We start from the raw sequence: 25,773 nt of genomic DNA, 5'->3' as shown, positions 1-25,773 counted from the left end.
TTTTTTTTTACCTTCACACACGTCAATGTTTATTACGTGTCACCATTGGATGCTTTATTATGTATCTGTATTCTTTTATGTTCAACTCAGTGTTAATGAACTGTCGCGTTTCTGCATTTCGAAATCGTTATCTCCCCCTACACTAATGCCACTCACGGGCGCTGTAGGTACTGTAAATAAATAAATAAATAAACAATTTATCGCACGAAAGAGCAGTAATATTGGCCGAAAATGAGCAAGACAATTCAAAACTACGTGGCCAGCTGTACGCAGGGTAGGAGCCACAAGCGGCACACCTCGGGTCTAGTTCACCTGCAACCCGTAAAACTTCCCCGGTTCCCCTTTTGAAAAGGTCGGCATTGATCTGATGGGACCATTTCCACGCTCCTCAAAAGGTAACCGGTGGATAATTTTATGCGCCGACTACCTGACGTGGTACTGCGAGACGGCTGCCTTATCCTCTGCCACGGCAGTCCAGGTTTTGGAGTTCCTGTTGCATTCAGTCATCCTCCGACACGGGCCACCTCGTGTGATAATAAGTGACCATGGATGACAATTTACCACTGATATTGTGGAATCATTACGTCTTTTGTGTGCCTCCAACTTCCAACACTCAACTGCGTATCATCCACAAACTAACGGCCTCACCGAGCACACAAACGGAACGTTCATCAACATGTTGTCAATGTACGTCACCTCCAACCACAAAAACTGATATGAAGTACGTGCGCCTTCAACATGGCGAAACACGAAACGACAGGCTACAGCCCTTTCTATCTGCTCTACGCTCGCTTACCTCGACATACTCTGGACACTATCTTTCCTTTTGCCGTCCATGACAATTTAACAATTGCGGAAGCTTTGTTTCGTGCGGAATATACACGTCGACTTGCCTGCTTACGTACCCTGGCAGTGCAAGAGTCCTTCAAAACTTGCTACGACAGTAACACTGGCACGTAACCTATGCCCCCGGTGATCTAGAGTGGGTGTGGACCCCTATACGCAGACGTGGCTTGAGCCAAAAGCTACTCGCACACTACGCCAGTCCGTTCGTGATACTCCATCATCTCAGCGAGGTTAACAATGAAATTGCCCGTGTCACCACTAATGGCCGACGTTCATGCAAGACAGAGGTGACGCATGTTGCCCGCCTGAAGCCGTTTACACGAAGGATAGTAGAATGACTCGCCCAGAGGGCTTCGTCAGAGACAGGAGGAATGATACGAAGTGTCACTACCAGGAAAAACAAGGGTGGCGCGGGTAGAAAAGGAAGACAACGTTGCTTCTACTGCGATTCCCCTGAGTGGGTACGAGCCATGGCGGTGTAATGCATATCAAACTAACTCTAATACCTTCATCAAACTGTGATAGCGGAATATATATATATATATATATATATATATATATATATATATATATATATATATATATATATATATATATATATATATATATATATATATATATATATATATATATATATACGGGCTGTACGGGCGCAACGCCGGTCAGCGTTGTAAGTTCCTCCCTGATTATGTCACGTAAGGGCATTCCCGAAGGCTGTGTAGGTCGTGGTGTAGGAGGTGTGAAGCCCATGGACCGCAATTCTTCGCGTATAATGTCCCGGATAAGGTCGCGCAGGTGGCCATCTGACGTGGAGTGGTGGTCGCCAATGTCTGGTTGGAGGCGAACGGAGTCCAGCGCATCAAGGCGCTGGCATGTCGTCACGACATCAGCGATGGTAGCTGGGTTTTGCACAGCGAGTGCATTAAAGGCAACAGGCCCAATGCCTTTCAATATGTGGCGCACTTTGTCCGATTCCGGCATGAATTGATTGACACGCCGGCACAGTGCGAGGACATCCTCGATGTAGGAAGTGTACGATTCACCGGGATGTTGTCGGCGAGTATCAAGTGTCCTCTTCGCGACGGCGGATCGAACGTCCGGGGTGCCAAAAACGTGTCGCAGCTGCTGCTGGAAGGTAGCCCAGCCGGGTAAGTCAATGACGTGGTTAAAATACCATGTCTTTGCGACTCCGGTCAGATAAAATGGGACGGAACGCAGTTTGGCGGCCTCGTCCCACCGATTAGCGACACTTACGCGGTCGTAGTCCTCGAGCCAATCTTCTACGTCTTCTCCACGACGACCAGCGAAGAGCGGGGGTTCCCGCTGATGTCCGTGTATGTAAATAGGAGGGGCAGCTTGCGTCGGTGCGTGGTTGATGACATGAGCGCCGGTAGGCTCGGTCTGGGACATGCTGCCTGACAGTGGGCGCAATCGGCGGCCTGAACGAAGCTCCAGCGGGTAGAGCGGGCTGCGGGAGGTAAGAGGACCGAAAATCCACCTCCACCACGTATGAAGTCTTGGTAGTCTGGGTTGCGACAGCGTTTAATTGAGGAAAGACCTCGCAAAACGAACGGGCAGAGCCAGTACACAGACGATGACGATGATGATGAACCAGAGTGGCAATGAGGACAAAGAGACAAGCGGATGATGGTGATTGTGATCATGCAGGGATGAGGACGATGCAAGTAACAAATGCCCACAATATATATATATATATATATATATATATATATATATATATATATATATATATATATATATATATATATATATATATATATATATATATAATGAGATATAACAGACAGTAATGCCAAGGAATGTACAGGGGAAGTTATTAACATTAATGGAATGTAAATAAGAAGAAAGAAAAGTGGATGAAAAAATTACCAACTGTAAGCAGGAATCGAACCTACGACCTAATAAGTTCACGTGCTACGAACCTAATCGTGATCGAACCTAATAAGTTCACGTGCTACGTGACGCCAAACATGCGCATAAGAGTGTGTTCACACTCGTTGTTTGGCTTATAGATGGCGCTGACTGTCGCTCCTACTTCTAAATTCACAGATAAACCCAAAAAAAGTGGATGGAGGGAGTGCCGCTGTAATAGCTCAGTGGTTAGAGCATCGAACGCGTAATTCGAAGGTCGTAGGTTCGATTCCTGCTTACAGTTGGTAATTTTTTCATCCACTTTTCTTTCTTCTTATTTACATTCCATTAATGTTAATAACTTCCCCTGTACATTCCTTGGCATTACTGTCTGTTATATCTCATTATTATTGTGTTAAAAACACGGAAAAACGAGCCCTTAGGTATACACTTCTTTCCCTTATTTCATTGAACGAGGGTCTCGTACTGGCAGACTTGGTGTGTTTAGGTTGTATAAGAGGGACAATTAATCAGCTGCCCGCTCATAATAAGTTCACGTGCTACGTGACGCCAAACATGCGCATAGGAGTGTGTTCACACTCGTTGTTTGGCTTATAGATGGCGCTGACTGTCGCTCCTACTTCTAAATTCACAGATAAACCCAAAAAAAGTGGATGGAGGGAGTGCCGCTGTAATAGCTCAGTGGTTAGAGCATCGAACGCGTAATTCGAAGGTCGTAGGTTCGATTCCTGCTTACAGTTGGTAATTTTTTCATCCACTTTTCTTTCTTCTTATTTACATTCCATTAATGTTAATAACTTCCCCTGTACATTCCTTGGCATTACTGTCTGTTATATCTCATTATTATTGTGTTAAAAACACGGAAAAACGAGCCCTTAGGTATACACTTCTTTCCCTTATATATATATATATATATATATATATATATATGTATGTATGTATGTATTGTTACGCATGCCTGGGAAGAAAACGAAGATGGCTGAACATGCTGGCTGCCCCAAGCTGAAGAAAGAAAGAAGACGACGACACTGCGATCATCAACCTGTTGGCCGCTCCGGCGCTTCTCTTCTCGACCAAAATAAACGGCCCCCTTCAGCCGTATACCTCCTGGTCCTCCTTTTGCGTAACACATTGGTGGAAGCGTGCTGGGTAAGACAAGCCCACGACGGGAGCTTCACTACCTGGACTACGCCGCAGCCGCCGCCTTGCCGGGCTCCCGCCTGCGCCGATCGTAATGGCCCAAGATCAGCCATCTAATGCTTCAAGGCCAACTTCAATGGGTTCCGTGCCCTACTACCGAGTCCCGCCAACCTTTGGAGGAAAATCGGGAGAGGATGTCGACGCGTGGCTTTTCCAGTACAAGCGAGTCAGCAAGTCCAACGGCTGGGATGCCGCCGCTAAGCTCAGCAATGCGGTCTTTTGCCTTACGAATACTGCGCTCGTGTGGTACGAAAACCACGACGACGCACTGACGACGTGGGACGTTTTTGTTGCAGAGCTGAAAGCGTGTTTTGGCGACTCGAGCGTCAAAAGGTAGCGGACAGAGCAGACATTGTCTCAACTCGCGCAGCTTCCAGGTGAGACATGTACCACGTATATAGAGGATGTGCTGAAGCTCTGCAAGGTGGTCAATGATGAGATGTCAGAAGATCACAAAGTAGGGCATTTGCTGAAAGGCATAGCTGAAGCTGTCTATAATTTTCTCATCGGAAAAGAGCACCTGAGCTCGGTGTCCGACGTGATTCGGCATTGCCGAACTTTCGAACAGCTGAAAATGCGCAGGATTGCTCCAAAATTCGGGCGGCTCACAAATGTTACAACGGGTCCAGCATTGACACGAGCACCTGCCCAGACCTGTCCTCGACGATTCGAGAGATTGTTCGCGAAGAACTTTTTCGCTATAGAGAGCAGTTGATCACCATTCTGTAAACGACCAACATTCGGTATATGTGTCACGTAAGGCTGTGACTGCGCCGCCGCCTTCTACGACCCCTTGGCAATTGATGGTTAGTGCAGCAGCTGTTGAGTACAGCGCACCCCCACAGCCAAGGAGAGCACCACGCTTGTCAGCTCCTCGCCATGACCGACGCCCCCAGCGTCCGCCTTCTTCGCGACACCCGGTATATAACTATGATATACGGAACGAACCGACCCACTACGCCAGGGAAGACGATGTTAGATTCATCGACGAACAAAGAGAGTTTCGACCTCTCACAGTTTGCTACTCCTGTGGTGTACCAGGACATATTTCGCGATTTTTCAACCGTCGACGTGTAGCCCCACGGTATGGCTACCCACCACATTTTGCACGGCCTTCCAAACGACTTCGCGATGACCTGCGAGCAACGTATTATGGCCCACCACCACACTTCACACGATCGTCCGATCGACCGTACGACGACCCTAAGGCAACACACCTGCTGCTTCGCGACGACTACTGGACACGCAGCTTCCGGAACTACTCCCCTACATCTGACAGGAGTTTGACGCCTCCACCACCTCGTGTTCCCCATTCTCCTTCACCATGGCGTCGCAACACGTCTCCTTTGCCACAGGAAAACTAGCAAGCGCGGCCGATGGAGGTGAGGTCGCAAGAGACGTGCTAATATCAGAAATATCTCCTGTGTTGATGCTCAAGAACAAAGTACATGTTTTTGTTGACGATGTGCCTGTGATGGCTTTGGTGGATACGGGGGCAACCATTTCGGTCATGAGTGCGTGTTTTAAAGATACCTTGGGGCGGAAGGTTTTATTTAAGTGGAATCAAGCTTCGAAGTTTTGCGGAGTGAGTGTTGAGGCTTTGCATCCTGTTGGTGTGTGTCAAGCTGACGTGTATATATATATATATATATATATATATATATATATATATATATATATATATATATATATATATATATATATATATATATATATATATATATATATATATATATATATATATATATTCATATATATATATATATATATATATATATCTATATATATATATATATATATATATATATATATATATGAATCTTGCCGTGAGCAGGCTTCATCCTGCTCACGGCTGGTCATTTTTTCACCCACTTTTCTTCCTTCTTATCTACATTCCATTGGTTCTAATAACTTCCCCTATACATTCCTTGGCATTACTGCCTGTTAGATCTCATTAATATTGTGTCAAAAGACAGAAAAACGAGCCCTTAGGTACACACTTCTTTCCCTTATGTATATATATATATATATATATATATATATATATATATATATATATATATATATATAGTGTGTGTGTGAATCATATGCGCATGCATATCAGTACATAACTGCGCATTGTACACTTTAATGTACTTGAAGTGCCTAATATATTTCTTTCCATTTTTTCTTTTTTCTTCTTTTCTGGCATTGTTTTACTTTCTGTTCTGTTTTTTGTCCTTGTTTTTCTTTTCGTTTTTTTTTCTTTTTTTCCTCATTATTTATCTTTAGCAAGTGTTTAATTAGGTACATTTGACCTCGTAGTGCACCTGCGCCCGTAATGAATGCACTATGATATCATTTTGTAACTATTTAGCGACTATTAATATGCATTTTTCCCCACTTTTATCAGGTGCTGTACCCTTTCGTTTCGCCGCCGAAGGGTGGCTGGGGCTTTGTCAAGCTGCCGTTAGACAGCTTTTTTCCCGGCCTCCTTTTTTCACCATAAATGTTTTGTTTTTGGTGAAAATAAAGTTCTTTGATTGATTGATTGATTGATTGAAACCCTTGAAATTATTCACAACACCTCGCGTAAAATCTGAGGACGTAATGAACACAAGAAAATCGTCGACGTATTTGAATACTTGAACTGGGGTTCTGACGAATGATTTTGAAGTGCTACATCAATCTTTCCGAGAAAAGGTTTGCTTAAAATTGGAGATACTGAAAAGCTTATGCATATCCCTGATCTCTGGACACAAAGATTACCAACCCAAGCCACAAAGGTTGACTTCAGGTAGAAGCTAAGTAATTCTAGAAATTGAAATACAGAAGTTCCACACTTCAGGCTAAAATACAATTCATCATCATCCTGCGCGATGCAGCTTTGAACACTTGCCATCAGCTCATCTTGAGGTATCGAATAGTACAAGTCCTCAACGTCTTTACTGAAAGCGCTACATTTGCTAGAGCTATCGGTACTCAAAAAGTGTACCACCTCTTCGGAATTACTGACACGAAAAGAATCTGGGATAGCAAGAGTTTCTAAATTGCTTTGCAAGTATCTCAAAATAACGTTTTGACACGCGTCTCTGTCGGACACAATAGCTCTGAAAGGCATTTCTGGCTTGTGTATTTTGACCGAAAATATATATCAAGTTCAGATCGCTTAGCAGATTTGACCGCAGAAGCTAACCGCTGAAAATTCATGTCAGACAGCAAAAAACAAGCATTTCTTTTTAGTTTTGAGCTCTTGCAATTTGCAGGTACAAAGTTCTTGTCGAGTGCTTTCACGGCTCTCTCTGAAAAGGTGCCTTCATCCATAACAACAAAGAAACCTTGCTTGTCAGCTACAAGAAGTTGTAGTTTGTTATCTGCCAAAAATGTACAAATTGGGTGAACTCTGTCCCTACCCTGTGCGTTCGTCTCAGTCTTAGCAATGACATCCACACACTTCGAAATGCACCTGGGTGGCTCCTCTTCCACCACTTGCCTGGAAATGACCGTGCAAGAACCAACTTGTCCACCCGCTTGAGTGACGGCTCGAAACGATACTTGGGACCAAGACCAAGAACATCAAGGTGCTTGTCAGAAAGTGTTATGGCGCTGAGGTTCAACACTCTTACAGCTTGCGCATGCGACTTCTTTCTCTTTGGAAGTAATGAAAGAACTTGTCGCTAGAGATACTAGACCGCGTCGTTGCCAGTGCGTCACCAGTCCCTGTAGAATGGCTGCCAGCTAGTACCATGAATCAAGCTGCACGACACCTCCAACCAACCCTTGTAGCTCCTTACTTGCCATAGCAATTCGGACCACAGAATTCGACAGATTCTTCTTGAATGCCTGACGGAGGGTTGAAATTATCCACACAAGGCTTGAAGATCGGGAGGACAGGTTTCATAGCGAATGTGCCAATATGCCACTCTTGCCTTGCAAACGGTTACGGCAATCATTGAAGCCAGCGTGGCCGGGTCCGATAATTAAGGTAAGAAAAATAATTAGTGCCCTGGGTACTAGAAATGAATTGCAGCAGAATCGAAAGTTGGGCTAGTTGGATTTGCATGGTATAACTGTCAGTTCAAGAGCACGAATAAACAGAAAGGAAGAGAGGACAAGAGCTTTCTCGCAACTAAACTAATTAAAAGGGAAGAATGTTTAGAAAGGGAAGAACTATTTATTAAAAAGGGAAGCTGACAAGGAAGGTTTCTTTGTTGTTATAGATGAGGGTACCTTTTCGGAGATGGCCGTGAAAGCACTCAAGAACTTTGTACCTGCAAAAAGCAAGAGCTCAAAAGTAAAGAAAAAAGCTTGTTCTTTGCTTTATGACATGAATTTTGAGCGGTCAGCTTCTGCGGTCAAATCTGCTAAGCGATCTGAACTTGATATATTTTTTTGGTGAAAACACACAAGCCAGAACTTCCTTTCAGAGCGATTGTGTCCGAAAGAGACGCGTGTCAAAACGTGATTTCAAGATACTTGCAAAGCAATTTAGAAACTCTTGCTATCTCAGATCCTTTTCGTGTCAGTAATTCTGAAGAGGTGGTACACTTTCTGAGTACCGATAGCTCTAGCAAATGTAGCGCTTTCAGTATAGACATCGAGAACTTGTACTATTCGATACCTCAAGATGAGCTGATGGCAAGCGTTCAAAGCTGCATCGCGCAGGATCATCCTGCGCCATGCAGCTTTGAACGCTTGCCATGAATTATGAATTGTCCTTTAGCCTGAAGTGTGGAACTTCTGTATCTAGTTTTCTAGAATTACTCAGCTTCTACCTGAAGTCAACCTTTGTGGCTTGGAGTGGTAATATTTATGTCCAGAGATCAGGGATGTGCATAAGCTCTTCAGTAGCTCTAATTTTAAGAAAATTTTTCTTGGAAAGATTGATGTAGCTTTTCAAAATCATTGGTCAGGACTCCCGCTTCACGTATTCAGATACGTCGACAATTTATTTTGTTCACTACGTCCTCCAATTTTACGCGAGAGGTTGTGAATATTTTCAAGGTTTTTAAAGAAAGAGGCAAGAAACTAAACTTTTCTTTTCAATTGCCGTGTCTAAAGCAACTGCAATTTCTAGATCTTAACTTGGTCTTCGAACCCCAGCATGTTTGCTGGCAATATTCTCCTAGATCCGTAAAGCCTATACTCAATTACAGGTCGAGCCACTCTAAGCTAATGAAGAGAAGTATCGTTACTGCGAGTTTGAATTTTGCTCTGAAAAAGTCCTGTCAACATAGAATGAAAATGAGCTTTGATAGTCAAGTAAAGAGACTAGTACATGCATGGTATCCTAACGATGTCATCATGTCCGTTTGTAACAACTTGATTAGGAACTTAAATTTGAAGGGAACCACTCGGGGCGTCGTGATGAGAGTAGAAAAGGTAAGAGGATAGCAGTGATTCCTTATCTTGAAAAGACATCGCATGAACTTAAGCAACTCGCTAATAGATATAAAGTCGATGTGCTTTTCTCAGCCAAAAGCAAACTGCAGTCTATTTGTTCACGCATGCGCAGATAGTTCACGCAATGTCACTTGAAACGCAGCAAAAAGTTCGTGGACTGCACAATTGGCGTTGTTTACATGACTCCTTTTAGCTGTGGTAAAGTGTACATCAGTCAGTCGGGAAGGTGCGTCAATGTTCGTCTCAGAGAGCACGATTCTTTTTTGAAATCGTAGGACGCATCGCATCTCGCGGCTAATTGCAGAGATTGCGGTTGTTATCCTCTTTTTCAGGATACTGAAGTGGTTTTTTGATCTAACAATCAATTACCTCGTGAGTTGACAGGAGCTTTTCACATAAGAAAAAGAGGGGAACAATGCGTCAGCCAGCCTTCGGTTTTGATGAACGATTAAGAGTTTGCTTTTCTAGATTATATTCCGAGATCATCTTTCTTATTTTACCTTGTGTTCTCGTTGTGCTACGGGTGCACTCTAAAAAAAGAGCGAGTAAAGAGAGTGTCTTTTTGTCCCACAACAATAATCGTCATCTATATTGCGCTCCATCCTTGCGCTATCGCCCTGCACCCGATACATTCCGGTCACAATCGACATACCCACTATAAGGGTTACATTGCATTCTCGATAGGAAAGTGGCCATCGCCGAGTTTTCAAGAAAGGAAGAGCACAGAAATCTTATGACGATTATTTTGTGGGACAAAAAGACACCCTTTTTACTCGATATTTTTTAAAGTGTGTACTTTTCTGCCTGCACATGCATGCGTTGTTCTTTGATTGCCTGTTTATATATTCTTCCCTTTCTAATAAATAGTTTAGTTGCGAGAAAACGCTTGTCCTCTCTTCCTTTTTGTTTATTCGTGCGCTTGAACTGACAGTTATACCTGGGGTGCGGCCTCGCCGGTAACCACCGCCGGTAACGCACTCCCTCACCAGAGAAGAATTGGCCACCCTGGTGCAGTATCTGGTCAATACCTCCCACATGCATACGTCAATTAACTCACGGCCCTTAGTCCCCAGCCGTTGCGCAGCAACTGACCACGGCGGCGGTCAGATCTGCAACGCAGCAGAGGGTGCTAAGAATCTCTGGATCCGGACAGGCAGCCATAGGAACCTGAATTTGGCAACGTATAACAATAGAACCTTATCTAGAGAGGGAAGTCTAGCTGTATTATTTGAGTAGCTAGAGGGTGTTAAATGGGATATGATAGGCCTCAGTGAGGTTAGGACAGATGAGGCATGTATGGTGCTACAAAATGGGCACGTCCTTTGCTTTCGGGGCTTGGCTGACAGAAGAAAACTGCGAGTGGGGTTCCTAATTCACAGAAACTTAGCTGGCACCATATATGAATACTATAGCACTAATGAAAGGGTGGTAGGTATCATAATTAAACTGAATAAGAGATACAAAATTAAGGTGGTACAGGCGTACGCGCCTACATCCAGCCATGACGACGCTTCAGTTGAAAGACGTGGAATCAGCAATGAGCCAGGTAAAACACAGTATACTATACTGATGGGAGACTTTAATGCAAAAGTAGGGAAGAAGCAGGCTTGAGACCATGCAGTGGGAGATTATGGCATTGGTACTAGAAAAGCCAGAGGAGAGCTACTAGTAGAATTCGCAGGACGCAATAATTTACGGATTTTGAATACCTTCTACCGAAAACGAGAAAACCGTAAGTGGACATGGAAAAGCCCTAGTGGCGAAAATGAGAACGAAATAGGCTTTATAATGAGTGCACACCCAGGTATAGTGCAGGATGTGGAAGTGGTTTCCAAGGTACGATGCAGTGACCATAGAATGGTACGGTCTCTAATTCACCTAGATTCGAAGAAGGAACGACAGAAACTGATACGCAAGAAGCCAATCAATGAGCTAGCACTGAGAGGGAAAGTACAGGAATTCAGAGTCTCACTTCAGAACAGGTACTCGGCTCTTAGTGAGAAAACCAACCTTAGCGTATATACAATGAATGATAATCTGACGAGTATCATTACGGAGTGTGCAGTGGAAGTTAGAGGCAGGGTAGTCAGACAGGCCACTGGCAAGCTTTCCCAGGAAACGAAGAATCTCATTAAGAAGCGTGAAATCATGAAAGTCTTAAATGCAACAGACAAAATAGAACTGGCAAAGCTTTCGAAGTTGATTATTAGCCGTAAGGTATGCGATGTAACAAGGTATAACATGGAGAAAATTGAACACGCTCTGAAAAACGGAGGAAGCGTCAAGGCAGTGAAGAGGAAACTTGGGATAGGCAAAAATCGGATATATGCACTAAGGGACAAAGAAGGCAAAATAACTACCAATATGGGTAGGATAGTTAAAATAGCGGAGAAGTTTTACAGAGCTCTGTACAGTACCCGGGAAAACCACGACTTTAATACTATAAGAACTTGCAGTAACCCAGATGACACCCCACCAGTAATGATAGAAGTCAGGAAAGCTTTGGAGAGCATGCAAAGAGGCAAAGCTGCTGCTGAGGATCAGGTAACATCAGATCTGCTGAAAGATGGAGGACAGATTGTGTTAGAAAAACTACCCACCCTGTTTGCGAGGTGTCTCCTGACGGGAAGAGTACCAGATTCTTGGAAGAATGCTAACATCATCTTAATACATAAGAAAGGAGATGACAAGGACTTGAAGAATTACAGGCCGATCAGCTTGCTCTCTGTGGTATACAAACTATTTACAAAGGTAATTCCTAACAGAGTAAAGAAAACATTAGAACTCAATCAACCAAAGGAACAAGCACAATTTCGAACAGGCTACTCAACAATCGACCACATTCCTACTATCAATCAGGTAATAGAGAAATGCTCAGAATATAACAAACCACTATACATAGCCTTCGTAGATTACGAGAAGGCGTTTTATTCAGTAGAAATATCAGCCGTCATGCAGACACTGCGTAATCAGGGCGTCGATTAAGTATATATAAACATCCAGGAAGAAATATACAGGGGATCAACTGCTACCATAGTGCTTCGTAAAGAAAGCAACAGAATACCAATCAAGAAGGGTGTAACGCAGGGGGACACAATCTCCCCAATGCTATTTACCGCGTGCTTACAGGAGGTTTTCAGAAGCCTAGAATGGGAACAGTTAGGTATAAGAGTCAATGGAGAGTACTTTAGTAACCTGCGCTTCGCCGATGACATTGCATTGCTGAGTAACTCAGGGGACGAACTAAAACTCATGATTACGAGTTAGACAAGGAGAGCAGAAAGGTGGGTCTTAAAATTAATCTGCAGAAGACGAAAGTAATGTACAACAACCTCGGAAGAGAGCAGCGCTTCGAGATAGGTAATAGTGCGTTTCAAGTTGTAAAAGACTATGTCTACCTAGGGCAGGTAATAACCGCGGAGCCTTACCAGGAAATTGAAGTAACATGAAGAATAAGAATGGGTTGGAGCACATTTGTAAAGCACTCTCAAATTATGACAGGTAGATTGCCACTATCCCTCAAGAGGAAGGTATATAACAGCTGTATCTTGCCGGTACTTAGCTACGGAGCAGAAACCTGGAGACTTACAAAGAGGGTTCAGCTTAAATTGAGGACGAAGCAGCGAGCAATGGAAAGAAAAATGGTAGGTGTAACCTTAAGAGGCAAGAAGAGAGCAGAGTGGATAAGGAAACAAACCGGAGTTAAGGATATCATTGTTGAAATCAAGAAACGGAAATGGACATGGGCCGGGCATGTAGCACGTAGACAGGATAACCGCTGGTCAATATGGGTACCTAACTGGATTCCCATAGAAGGCAAGAGGGTTAGGGGGAGACAGAAGGTTAGGTGGGCAGATAAGATTAAGAGGTTTGCGGGTATAAATTGGCAGCAGCAAGCACAGGACTGTGTTAACTGGCGGAACATGGGAGAGACCTTTGTCCTGCAGTGGACGTAGTCAGGCTGATGATGATGATGATGATGCCGTTGGCCTCCCGTACCCTCGCTCATCGAGTGCTTGCCTGTCTTTGCCGCCGCGATGAGCTCCGGGCTGACGACATTGAGCTGAGACCTCGTCGCTGTATTGGAAGTCGTCGAAAACACATAGCGGGTTTTCGTAACGAGCTTTGTTGTAGTATGTCGCGCGCTGTCAGTGCACCAGCATGGGCTGGCGGGGCTTTCGCTAGCGTCGGTGCTCATTCAAAACTGGTTGCCATTACAGTTGGCTTCCCGTCAGTCGGTCGCAGGCAGCTCGGCGCCGTCCGTTGGCCGCGGTGGCGGACTCGCGTTTGCGCGCTGCACTCACTCGAGTTTGTGGAAAAGGGCCGCATTTCCGTCAAATTCTTCTGCGCTAGCTCCAAACCAGCTTGGCGCTGCTCGTGGCGGCGGCCAAGCGTACGCTCGCTTTCCTGTTCGAAGTTCGCTGGCGGCTGACACTCCGCGTACAGCGCCGTGTTTGGTCTCGCGTTCGCTTGCTCGAGCTGAACGACGTCGCTCGCTTAGGACTCGCCGACTTGTTGGCGGCAAGGTGGTTGGCTGAGTTGTGGCTGCGGCCGCCACTTCTAAGCTGTTGCGCTACAGGGATTCAAATGAGTCTGACAATGTGCGACATCATGATTAAAATATTAGCATGTGATATGTCACGTATGTTTTTATTTCACCTTGCACGTATTTCTCATATTCATTCGTATTCATCCTCTATCACCTGTGACTCACTATTTTACATGCTTATTGTGCAGCCTTGCGCACACACCGTGCTGAAGGCTGTGTGCGCTGGCGTCTGCGATGCCTGTCATCCATCTCTTTCTTCAAAGCAGCTTCAGAAGGACCATGCGAGATGTGAAGGTAAAGTTATTTGTGTGTCACATTTTACACGCATGTTTTTATATTAACTTGCACGTACTTGTCATATGCGTGCATCTTCATCTTCTGTCACGTATGTCTAACTATTTTTACTCTTATTGTATGTACAGCCGTGGGAACACAACAGGCATTAGGCTGCGTGCGCTGGCGTCTGCAATACCTGTCATCTATCGCTTCCGTCGGAGGAGCTTCACAAGGAGCTAACAAGATGTGACAACGAGACTGGACTTGTACACTTCACGATGAATTTACTTAAAATAATGAAGAAACTTCATGTGTATGTAGAAAAATAAAAGATTTTGATGTCTCACTTTTGTCTTTCGTTATTGCCGTGACTGCGAAAGCAGATACACATAGGTGACTAACTACTTTTTCGCATGTTTATTTCTCCGCTATTTGTTGCCCACTGCGCAGAAAAACAGGTGAAAAAAGTATTAGGCCTGACTGAAAATAAATAAAAAACTATGTTTGAACTGGAGACAAAAAGTTCATCTGATTGGAGTATTTGAGTGGATCAACCGTTTGTCCGGCGAGGTGCAACTGTAAGGAATAACAGTTGCCCGGTAAGGTGTAAATGTGGGGATTAACAGTTTCCCTATAAGGTGCAAATGAGAAGAATAAATCTTAGTCCTTTGAGGGGAATTGTGGGACTAACGGCTACTCACTAAGTGTAAATGTGAGGGCTAAATGTTAGTCTCTTGAGCTCGACTGTGGGGACTAACTGTTAGACCCTGTGCCGTTAGTCCTTAAAGCGATTATTGGTTGTGGCAGCCACATTAGTCCCCAAAAGGACGAACCACGCACCCTTTTAACACCCTTTTGTCTTAGAGTGCCGATACGTATACTTGCAATATAGGCATTTGATCTTACTTTGAAATGGCCAATCTTTCAGCACAGTCGTTCATTTCCTAACTGCACGATCGAGGCACGGACAGGCAACCTAAGCAGGCTAGCAGTCAGAAGGCAACGAGCATGAGTACTGATTATGCTAACGCAATCTGGTCATGAAAGGGAATTCAAGCGTCCTCCAATTTTTGGCATTGTTTCATGAACAAGTGGTGTTGAATATCTAACGTGCTACACAACCGCCTGTTGAGCAGTATAGGGCTCGAGTTATCTGATCTGTACAACTAGAATTATCTCGGTATCACATATCTTAATTGCTTGCAAAGCTAATGCTTAGCTGCGGTTTCAACTGTCTGGATAATTGCTGCACTACGTAATTACCGCCAATGTGTCTGAAATCCGGACCGACTGGGCAGATTCTGACAGCGTGCCGCTTCTACTAACATTAGCTAAAAATCAGAAAACATGAAGTTAAGCATTACGTTATACAACAGTTTCACAAAACATGAAACCGTAAGTTTACTTAGCACTGGGTAGTATTTTGCACCTCATGGATAAATAAATGCAAGTATTGTATTTGAAAACATCACCAAAACCGGAAAAGCGACCTTCAAGGGCTGGATATGAGATTTCCGTGCACATTAAAGAACTACAATTGCTCAAAATTATCCGAAGCCTCTATGATAGCCGGAGTTGCTTTGGAAGGTGTAGCTTCGTAAACCCGCTAACCGATCAGATGACGCTAGGAATGCATGAAATTAATCTATAAAAGTGGAAAGTGTGTTTGCATGAAGCCTGTTCGAAAGAAAGTTGATTTAGAATAATGATAATCGCTAGCGGTAACATAGTAGTGGGAAACCTAGAAACTTATTTACGTGATGCTGTATTTGCCATGATAGTGTCAATATAGAAACAAATTTTATATATGCAAGCAAGCAACCTTTTAGTAGGCTTCTTAAAGGCAGAGTATTCAAAGCGAAAGACTCAAACTTTAACAAAAGGTATCTAGCCCACGCTCTTGCTAAAAAAGTCTCTATGCAGTCATAGCCGTCTGTAAGCAAGAGTAACAATGCAATTGTTCAAGCATCTACTGGCCTTTATCTTTCGAGACTGGATTGATTTTATGCCTTACGTTTAATCACTAAAAAACGCTTTGTCTGAAGGGAAAGAAGCCTGGAGGAGTGAGGGTGAATGGTTGTTTTAATCTTGTGGTTATTTAACACCCGTATTTTATAACATCCTTGCATTCAACAATACACTGATTCGAATAAGTTATGGGTGGCATCTACGTTCATAAGCAGGAATGATCCCAGTGCATCACTTACATATTGTGTGTAAGAAGCGTTCAAAATGGGCGAGTTTGGCGTTCGAAATGGGCAATCTTCTAGCAAACTGCGCAGAAGGCGGGACACAAAGAAGGAAAAACGTGAAACAGGTGAGCGCAGACTCGGAATTGATTTATCGAAAATATAATCGACGTTAAGTACTGTCCAGCAAAAGGCAACGTGTCAAAGTTATTCTATAAGCGCATACCACAAAACGCGCACAAAACCCCCCAAACATTCAAAAAGGTGCATGTTTAAGACCTGAAAATGCTGTATAGGCTGGTGTGCTCAGATTCGGGCACAGGTTAAAGAACCCCAGGTGGTCGAAATTTCCGAAATTTCCACTACGGCATCTCTCATAATCACATATGATGTGAGGTTTAGCGTCCCAAAGCAACCATATATGATTTCTTTGGGACTTTAAACCCCACATATCAATAAATCAATGATTCAACGCGTAAGGCCCCGAAAGTCTGATTTGATTCATATGTGGGGCTTAATGTCCCAAAACCATAATATGATTATGAAAGACGCTGTAGTGGAGGGCTCTGAAAACTTTGACCACCCGGGTTCTTTAACGTGCACCCAAATCTGAGACACAGGCCTACAGCATTTTCGCCTCCATCGAAATTGCAGCCGCCACAGCCGGGATTCGATCCCGCAACCTGTAGGTCAGCACCGAGTACCTTAGCCACTATAAGTCACCGCGTCGAAGCAAGGCCACGAAAGTGAACAGTATATACCATGTTGAACTAAGATATGCATGTCCCTTATCCAACAGGCTTATAAAAGTTTCACTAATGCATCCTTCTCTGTTTCTTCTTATGTGGAAAGCCCATAATATTTCCCGGCCAACGTCTCTAGAAATGACGTTTTCATCTTGAAAAACAGGCCCGCAATGGACCATTCAGCAGTGCACAGGCAAATAAACCTTGAATAAAAAGTGGATAAAAAGTGCTCGTCCACTTGAATAAAAAGTGCACTTGGATAAAAAGTGCTCATGCTCTCGTGTTAGTTCTGCACCCGCCGTTAAATCTGTCAACGCATTCTATCTGATAGTATGACTGTTTTGCTCTTTTAGAATTTTGATTTCTCACCTGAGTTCTTTCTCACACAGTTTTTCTCCCATGTCAACGTCGGACTCCCTTTCCAACAACGTTTTGAGTATCATATGCGGCGAGTGTCAGATTATTCATTGGCATGTTATCATTCTTTGTTTTCACTCGAATCCTATTGGAATGCAGGCTAAGAGGGAAAGGTTTTAGAGTCTTTTGTGATAATTCTTGCTCTCAAGAACAAAGCAAATTAAAAAAAATAACTCTGGTAGGTATACTGTCAATAGTTTTTAAAATTAATTTCTTTGCATACTTCACTTTGAGCATCTATCTATCTATCTATCTATCTATCTATCTATCTATCTATCTATCTATCTATCTATCTATCTATCTATCTATCTATCTATCTATCTATCTATCTATCTATCTACCTGTCTGTCTGTCAATCTGTCCGTCCGTCCATCTGCCCATCCATCTGTCTGTCTGTCTGTCCGTCTGTCCATCTGTCTGCCTGTCCGTCCGTCCATCTGTCTGTCCATCTATTCATTCATCCGTCTGTGTGTCCGTCCGTCTGTCTGTCCGTCCGTCTTTCCGTCCGCCCGTCCATCCGTATGTCTGTCTGTCTGTCCGTCTGCGTATCTATCTATCTATCTATCTATCTATCTATCTATCTATCTATCTATCTATCTATCTATCTATCTATCTATCTATCTATCTATCTATCTATCTATCTATCTATCTATCTATCTATCTATCTATTGAATCGCCTACGTCTGGGTGCCCTCACGATCACCCCTTTAACTTAGGGTCTTCAAAATACTTTGCAAGAAGAGCGAAATGTTCGTGAAACGCCAATGGTGGTTGCAGTGTTGGCTATCTAATTTCTCGCATATATTTAGCGCCACTTCATAATGTTTCACTTAATAAAAAATCACAACAGAGTCACCTTGCATAGCATTGATTCCCAAGGTACGTGGGATCTGCGTTTTTTTTTGCGGGCAGTAGCGGATGGTGAAATGTATGCCACGAAATGATCTTCGTTTGGTATTGCAAAGCACGAGTACTGTGAAAGCAATCGAGTAGTTCTTATACAATAAACCATTATGTCAAAAAACTCTCCGAAAATGCAGGAAAATAATAGTTGGCCTCGCGCGGCTCGGCCTCCTGCAGGCTTCTCAGCGCTTGCAGATCGCAAGGATTGAATGCAAATGCACCCACTGGCACAGCAGCGCACCATGCGGGCGCTGCCGGCAGTTGTCAGCTGTGGGGCCATCTCCTAGCCCGCGGTCAGCACACTAGGCAGTATATTTCTAGACACTGTATAACGAGGGACATCAGGGCCTTTCCTACCTTTCCTTTCTCCGTGTACCATAACAACGGGAGGTAAACGACAATGCGACCGCGCCACTGTTTTGTACTAGGTTTCGCCGGCCTGTTTTTTTTTCGCGCTTGCTTGTTGTTAGAGTGTACTAGAACAAGGGGAGTGCCGGGAACGGCCACAGCACCAATGCATTAAAAGTGGTCAAAGCAGACTCAATGCGCTTGTGCGCTGTGATCGGTAGTCTGTAATGTGTCGTCGTTTTAAAAACCAAGCGCACCTTCACCGAAGTGGTTGAGGGGTAGAATGCTCGATTCACACTTAAAAGGTTCGAATCGCAGGTGTGGACGATAAGTTTTCTTTTTTGTTTAGTTTTACTTGCACAGGTATATTGGTTGTTTTTTTTTTAATCTGGCTTCAGTTGCTACATAAAGCTACAAAAAATCACGCGAGACATGCAGGTGTGCTTTCATCACAGGTGAGTGAAAGCACACCGTCTCTTATTCGCCAAAATCTCGGAAACAATGCTTTAAAATTTTCGTTAAATTCCGTGTGGTGGTGCTGCAAATAATTGCGGAGTAATCACGGAGGATAATAAGACAGTGTGGACATACAGGAATCTAAATTAGACTCTTTGAGCTAGAGCTTGCTAAGTCGCGTAACAAGTCACCCCGGAAAGGAAGACACAAACCCAAAAGTTGGTGGGATGAGGAAGTTAGGAGAGCCATAGCAAAACCTCAGGAAGCCTCTAGGGAACACAGACATGCTAAGCAGCGGGGCGAACCAACAGATGATGTTGAAAGAAAATGGGAAACCTTTCTAAGCTGTAGAAGGGCTGCATCCCTTCCAATCAATGAAAAGATTAGAAGAAAGGGAGCTCGGTGGCTGGCAGAAGTACATAAAAGATATAAAGGCAGCTGCGAAATTTAGAACCATCTAAACTCCCTAAGAAATGAGACGAGCCTAGAGTAGAGTTTTATAACTACAGCCCAAGGTACCAGGCTAGAAGGGGACGAAGCTATTGAATATATAAGAACAAGGGTGACAGAAAAAATTCAACAAAGAAGTACTTTTTGCACCACAATAGACAAGGGCAAATCAAGTGGTGCAATGGCTCAATTTTCACAACGAGAGTGGGAAAGGGCTGAGAAAAGGGTTCCTATTAGTACATCAACAGGCCCAGATGGCATTCCAATTAGGCTGATAAAGACATTACGTTCGAAGTCTAAGCAGGCGTTAAGAGAGGCAGTGAGCAAAATAATAATCGATGGTGAAGTTCCCGATGGATGCAAACTTAGCAGGATGAGCATGATCTATAAAGGAAAGGGGGACAAAGCTGACATAAACAACTACCGTCCTATAACAGTGACATCAGTGGTCGACAGGCTGGTGATGCAGATTATAAAGGAAAGACTGCAGGCATGGATAGAAGATGAGGGGGTGCGGGGGAACTGCAGAATGGGTTTCGGAAACACAGGACGTTGGAAGACAATCTGTTCTCACTGACGCAGTGCATCGAAATAGCAGAAAAGGAACACAGGCCCCTGTGGCTAGTATTCTTGGATATCGAGGGAGTGTATGATAGCGTGGTTCAAGAGGAATTGTGGGGAGAACTGGACACACTAGGCGTGGAACATGTAGCCACTAATCTTTTAAAGGGTATCTATAAAGGTAACAAGGAAGTTATAAAGTGGGAAAAACAGGTATCCAAGCCTGCAGAGGTAAAACGGGGGCTTGGGCAGGGATGCCCCCTGTCACCTTTATTATTCATGATGTACCTACAAGGATTAGAGGCAAAATTAAAGGGAAGTGGGCTGGGCTTCAACCTCTCTTTAGTCAAACAAGGAAAACTCATTGATCAGGCACTACCAGCTATAATGTACGCAGATGATGTAGTGCTAATGGCCAACAACAAGGAAGATTTGCAGAGATTGATGGACATCTGCGGTAATGAGGGAGATAGGTTAGATTTTAGATTCAGTAAGGAAAAATCAGCAGTCATGATTTTCAATGACAACGAAGGTAGTGAGCTTAGGATGCAGGAGGTCACGCTAGAGATAACAGATAAATACAAATATCTGGGCGTATGGATAAGCAATGGGACCGAGTACCTAAGGGAACACGAAATATACGTGACGACTAAAGGTAACAGGAATGCAGCAGTGATGAAAAATAGGGCACTGTGGAATTACAATAGGTATGATGTTGTGAGAGGAATATAGAAAGGGGTCATGGTTCCTGGGCTGACGTTCGGCAATGCGGTCTTGTGCATGAGATTAGAAGTTCAAGCAAGATTAGAAATTAAGCAACGTGGAATAGGTAGGCTTGCTTTAGGAGCTCACGGGAATACACCAAATCAGGGAGTACAAGGTGATATGGGATGGACGTCATTTGAGGGCAGGGAAGCTAGCAGCATGCAGATAAAGTTTGAGAAGCGATTGAGAGAAATGAAGGAGGAGCGTTGGGCTAGGAAGGTTTTCAGCTACTTGTACATGAGGAATGTCGATACACAATGGAGGAAGCGAACCAAGAAGTTGACTGGTAAATACTTAGAAAACAGCAGGTGGCCAAACCAAAAAGAACTATCGGTTAGGAAGAAAGTGAAGGAAACGGAGACTGACATGTGGAAAATGGGCATGATTAAGAAGTCCGCACTGAGATCTATCGAACTTTTAAGCAAGAAATTGCCAAGGAAAGGATCTATGATAAAACTCGGGGTAGTTTTCTACTGTTTGAGGCAAGGACGGGAGTACTGCGAACTAAGACATATCGGGCCAAATACGAAGGGGTAGACACAGTATGCAGTGCGTGGGGAGAGGAAGAAGAAACTGCCGAACACTTGATAATGTTCTGTAAAGGGCTTCACCCTATAGTTCAGGATGATGGCGCAGAGTTTTTCAAAGCACTGGGGTTTAGGGACTGGGAGGGCAAAATAGACTTTAAGCGTGTAGGCATAACTAGAAGGAGGTTATCTGATTGGTGGTTAAAGTCAAGGCACGAGTGAAAATTAAACCTTTGACTGCAAAGTACGAATCCTCAACTTCACTATTTAAAGTGGAAAAAAGATAAATGTAGTGGTTAGTTCACTTTGGTGTAATGGTTAGTTCACTGTAGTGGTTAGTTCACTTTGGGGTAGTGGTTAGTTCAAATTTGGTGTAACCAGGTCTCATTTAGTATCAACAGATTAAATTCTGCTGCTTTCCAAATATTCTATTGCTTTGCTATAACGCCATTGCAAATGAGTAAATTTATGACGGTGTTTTGCATGATAAGCGTAATGCGATATATACATATATATATATATATATATATATATATATATATATATATATATATATATATATATATATATATATATATATATATATATATATATATATTGTAATACAACGGTGCAGCTGACGCTTTATTGAAGCAACAGCAAAATGGCGCCGATCATGAAGAGGCACGGGCCGAAGACTGATGATGGTTATTGATAGATGAGGAAGATGACGTACAATGAATTCTCACACTAATTTCCCCCGTCGACGGAAGCGGCCAGCCTGGCCGCGAATTACGCTGTGGAACGCATAAAATAGGGCTTGAGACGCGAAACGTGCACAATCTCTGACCCGCGGCAGCGTTGGTCAGTGGGGACATGAACAGGTGTGACACGGTAGTTCACCGGTGAGGTCTGTTCGATAACTTTGTAAGGGCCAAGATAGCGTGACTCAAACTTTTCGCATAAGCCAGGCGTTCGCGCAGGAGTCCACAGAAGTACATTGTCGCCAGGGCGGTAGAGAACGACGCGGTGAGTGGCATCGTAACGATGTTTGCGATCTTCTTGGCTAGCTTCGGTGTTTACGCGGGCAAGACGACGGCATCGAGCAACGCGGGACAGAAACTGGTCGCAAACGAATGGTGAAGAGTTGACGGGGCCAGAAAAGAATGAAACGTCGAGTGGTGATGTCGGTTGGCGTCCGTATACTAGGAAGAATGGAGAATAGCCTGTGGTTCGTTGAACTGACGTATTATATGCATACGTGACAAAGGGTAGTATGGCATCCCAATTGCGATGGTCCGGTCGGATATACATGGACAGCATGTCACACAGCGTGCGATGAAATCTTTCCGTTAAGCCATTGGTTTGCGGGTGATAGCTAGATGTTGTTTTATGAACTGTTTTTGATGCTTGAAGAACTTCACTGAGCGTGCTTGAAAGAAATGCCTTTCCCCGGTCGCTCAAAAGGACACGAGGGGCTCCATGACGTAGATAAATAGCATTCAAGAAGAAAGTTGCTACTTCCGAAGCACTTCCTGAAGTGATTGAGGCCGTCTCAGCGTACCGGGTCAAGTGATCAACCGCGGTGACTATCCACCTCTTGCCATCTGATGTAGTTGGGAGGGGCCCGAAGAGGTCAATTCCGACGACAGAGAACGGCACTGATGGACAAGGAAGTGGTTGTAGGGTCCCGACTGGAGGAGTAGTTGGCCGCTTGCGGTGTTGGCAAAGTGCGCACGAGGCAATATATTTAGCTACTGTCGTGGAAAGACCTGGCCAGAAAAATCGACTGCGGATGCGCTCGTATGTTTTGTAGTAACCCAAGTGTCCTGACGTCGGGTCGTCGTGGGAAGCGCGCAGAACTTCAGTGCGTAGTGCGCGTGGTACGACGGGAACCCATCGGTGGCCTTCCGGGTGGAAAATGTATCGATATAGCACATCGTCCTCCAACTTGAATATTCGGAGTTGTTTCCGGAGCCTGGCCTTAGGGGAAGACGAAGCACCGGTAAGCCGACCAATGATGTCAGTGCAATAAGAATCGGCTCGCTGGTGAGTAGCAAGTGCTGACGGACGGGTGGATGAAGGTAGGGAAGAAATGGATGATATCGACGAGGCGTCCTCCGTATAGCCAATTTGACAAGGGGATGTGACGTGCACTGAAAACTGCGGCAAAGGGCATCGTGACAAAGCGTCGGCATCTTGATGTTGTCTTCCAGTCTTGTAGATGACGTCAAAGTCATAAGATTGTAATCGGAGAATCCAGCGGCCAAGTCGTCCCGACAAGTTTTTGATTGTGGACAACCAGCAAAGAGCATGGTGGTCTGTCACAACAGTAAAATGTCGACCATGTAGGTACGGACGAAATTTTTGGATGGACCAGACAACAGCCAAGCACTCTTGTTCGGTTATCGAGTACCTCTTCTCTGCAGTGGTCAGAGTGCGGCTTGCATACGCGACAACTTTCTCGCGAAAGGCATGGTCGCGCTGGAGCAGTACGGCGCCGATTCCTTGTCCACTCGCGTCAGTGTGTAATATCGTAGGTGCCTTGTCATCGAAATAACAAAGCACCGGTGGGGATGTCAGTGCCTGCTTGAGTTCTTGGAATGAGGCTTCGCATTGATCATTCCAATCGAAGGAACCGGTACTAGCAAGGAGCTTGTGGAGAGGAGCGGCAATAGTGGCAAAGTTGCGAATGAAGCGGCGAAAGTACGATGCGAGTCCAAGAAAACTGCGTAGTTCTTTGGAACGAAAGGGTCGCGGAAAGTTGAGGACTGCGTAAATTTTGTCCGGATCGGGCTGGATGCCATCTTTAGTAACGAGATGTCCTAGAACTTTTATAGCTGTGTTGCCAAAATGGCACTTCCTTGTGTTTAGTTGAAGTCCAGCGTTGGAGAGACATGTAAGCACTTGATCTAGGCGTTGCAGATGATCATCAAAAGTGGAAGAAAACACGACGATATCATCGAGGTAGCATAGACACGTTTTCCACTTGAGGCCACGAAGAACAGTGTCGATCATCCTTTCAAATGTGGCGGGAGCATTACATAGACCGAATGGCATTACGTTAAACTCGTAAAGACCGTCCGGCGTAGAAAAGGCGGTCTTTTTTTTGTCTGCTTCGTCCATTGGTATTTGCCAATATCCGGACCGAAGGTCAAGGGTGGAGAAGTATTGGGCGCCTTGCAATGAGTCAAGTGTATCATCTATACGGGGCATCGGATATACATCCTTTCGGGTAATCTTGTTGAGCGCGCGGTAATCAACACAAAATCGTACCGATCCATCCTTCTTTTGTACCAACACAACGGGTGATGACCAAGAGCTGGTAGAGGGTCGTATGATGTTTCTATTTAGCATATCGGTCACGTTCTCCTCGATGATTTTGCGTTCGGCCAAGGAGACTCGGTAGGGACGACGGCGTACAACAGTCTGACCTTCAGTGTCGATGCGATGATGCGCAACTGTGGTCTGTCCTAGTGCCGAAGCATTGGCGTCGAAGGAGGCCTGGTGTTTCCTGAGCAAATTCAGCAACGCCTCACGCTGAGAAGCAGAAAGGTCAGGATTTATCCCGGGAGCAAAGGAGGAGGACGTAACAGACTGGGCCTGTTGTGGCTGAGCTGTCAAGGCGTCAAGAGAGACCAAAGAAACCGGTTGGGTATCCACATAGCATGACACTGCAGAACCTTGGGGTAGGAAGACGGGCTCTGGGGTAGGGTTCAGGCCAATGATTATCGCTGCACTGTCTTTGAACCGCACCAGGCTGGAGGGGACTACAACGCCGCGAGCTAGACAGCTGCTGGAAGGGGTGATGAGGACGTCACCATTGGCAATATTTGGAGAAGTGATGGTGATGAGTTGCTCTTGACCCGGGAGTAGTATGGATTCGGAAGCTGTGAAGAAACGCAATGGTCTTTCGTCGACGCGTTCGCTGCAGTGATCAGTCTCGGTCATTTCGACTACACGTTGACGGCAAGAAATTAATGCAGATGCTGATGAGAGAAAGTCCCAGCCTAAAATTAGTTCATGAGCACATGAAATTAAGACAGCGAAGGTGATGTGACGAAGAATACCATCAATGAAGACACGCGCTGTACATTGGGCCGATGGTCTAATTATTGCTCCATTGGCCCCAATCAAAGATGATCCAAGGTAGGGTGTCTTCACTTTCCGCAATCGAGAACACAAGTCGGCACGCATAACTGAAATAGTTGCTCCCGTGTCCACCAAAGCCAACACCCGCACACCTTCCACAGTTACCAATAACATGTTTGACGGTCGTTCAGGAG

At 44.5% G+C, this 25,773-nt stretch overlaps 2 non-coding genes across 2 annotated transcripts; both read left to right on the top strand.

Moving 5' to 3' along the window:
- The first annotated feature begins 2,949 nt into the window (after positions 1 to 2,949).
- On the top strand, positions 2,950 to 3,022 carry TRNAT-CGU (transfer RNA threonine (anticodon CGU)). Its single transcript has one exon. It is a non-coding gene; the product is annotated as a tRNA-Thr (tRNA).
- A 384-nt stretch (positions 3,023 to 3,406) lies between these two features.
- TRNAT-CGU (transfer RNA threonine (anticodon CGU)) lies at positions 3,407 to 3,479 on the top strand. The gene has a single exon. It is a non-coding gene; the product is annotated as a tRNA-Thr (tRNA).
- Positions 3,480 to 25,773: the final 22,294 nt, after the last annotated feature.

The sequence above is a fragment of the Rhipicephalus microplus genome, chromosome X (genome assembly GCF_043290135.1).
Source record: "Rhipicephalus microplus isolate Deutch F79 chromosome X, USDA_Rmic, whole genome shotgun sequence".
Lineage (NCBI taxonomy): Eukaryota > Metazoa > Arthropoda > Arachnida > Ixodida > Ixodidae > Rhipicephalus > Rhipicephalus microplus.
This window is presented reverse-complemented; position numbering and strand designations above follow the sequence as displayed.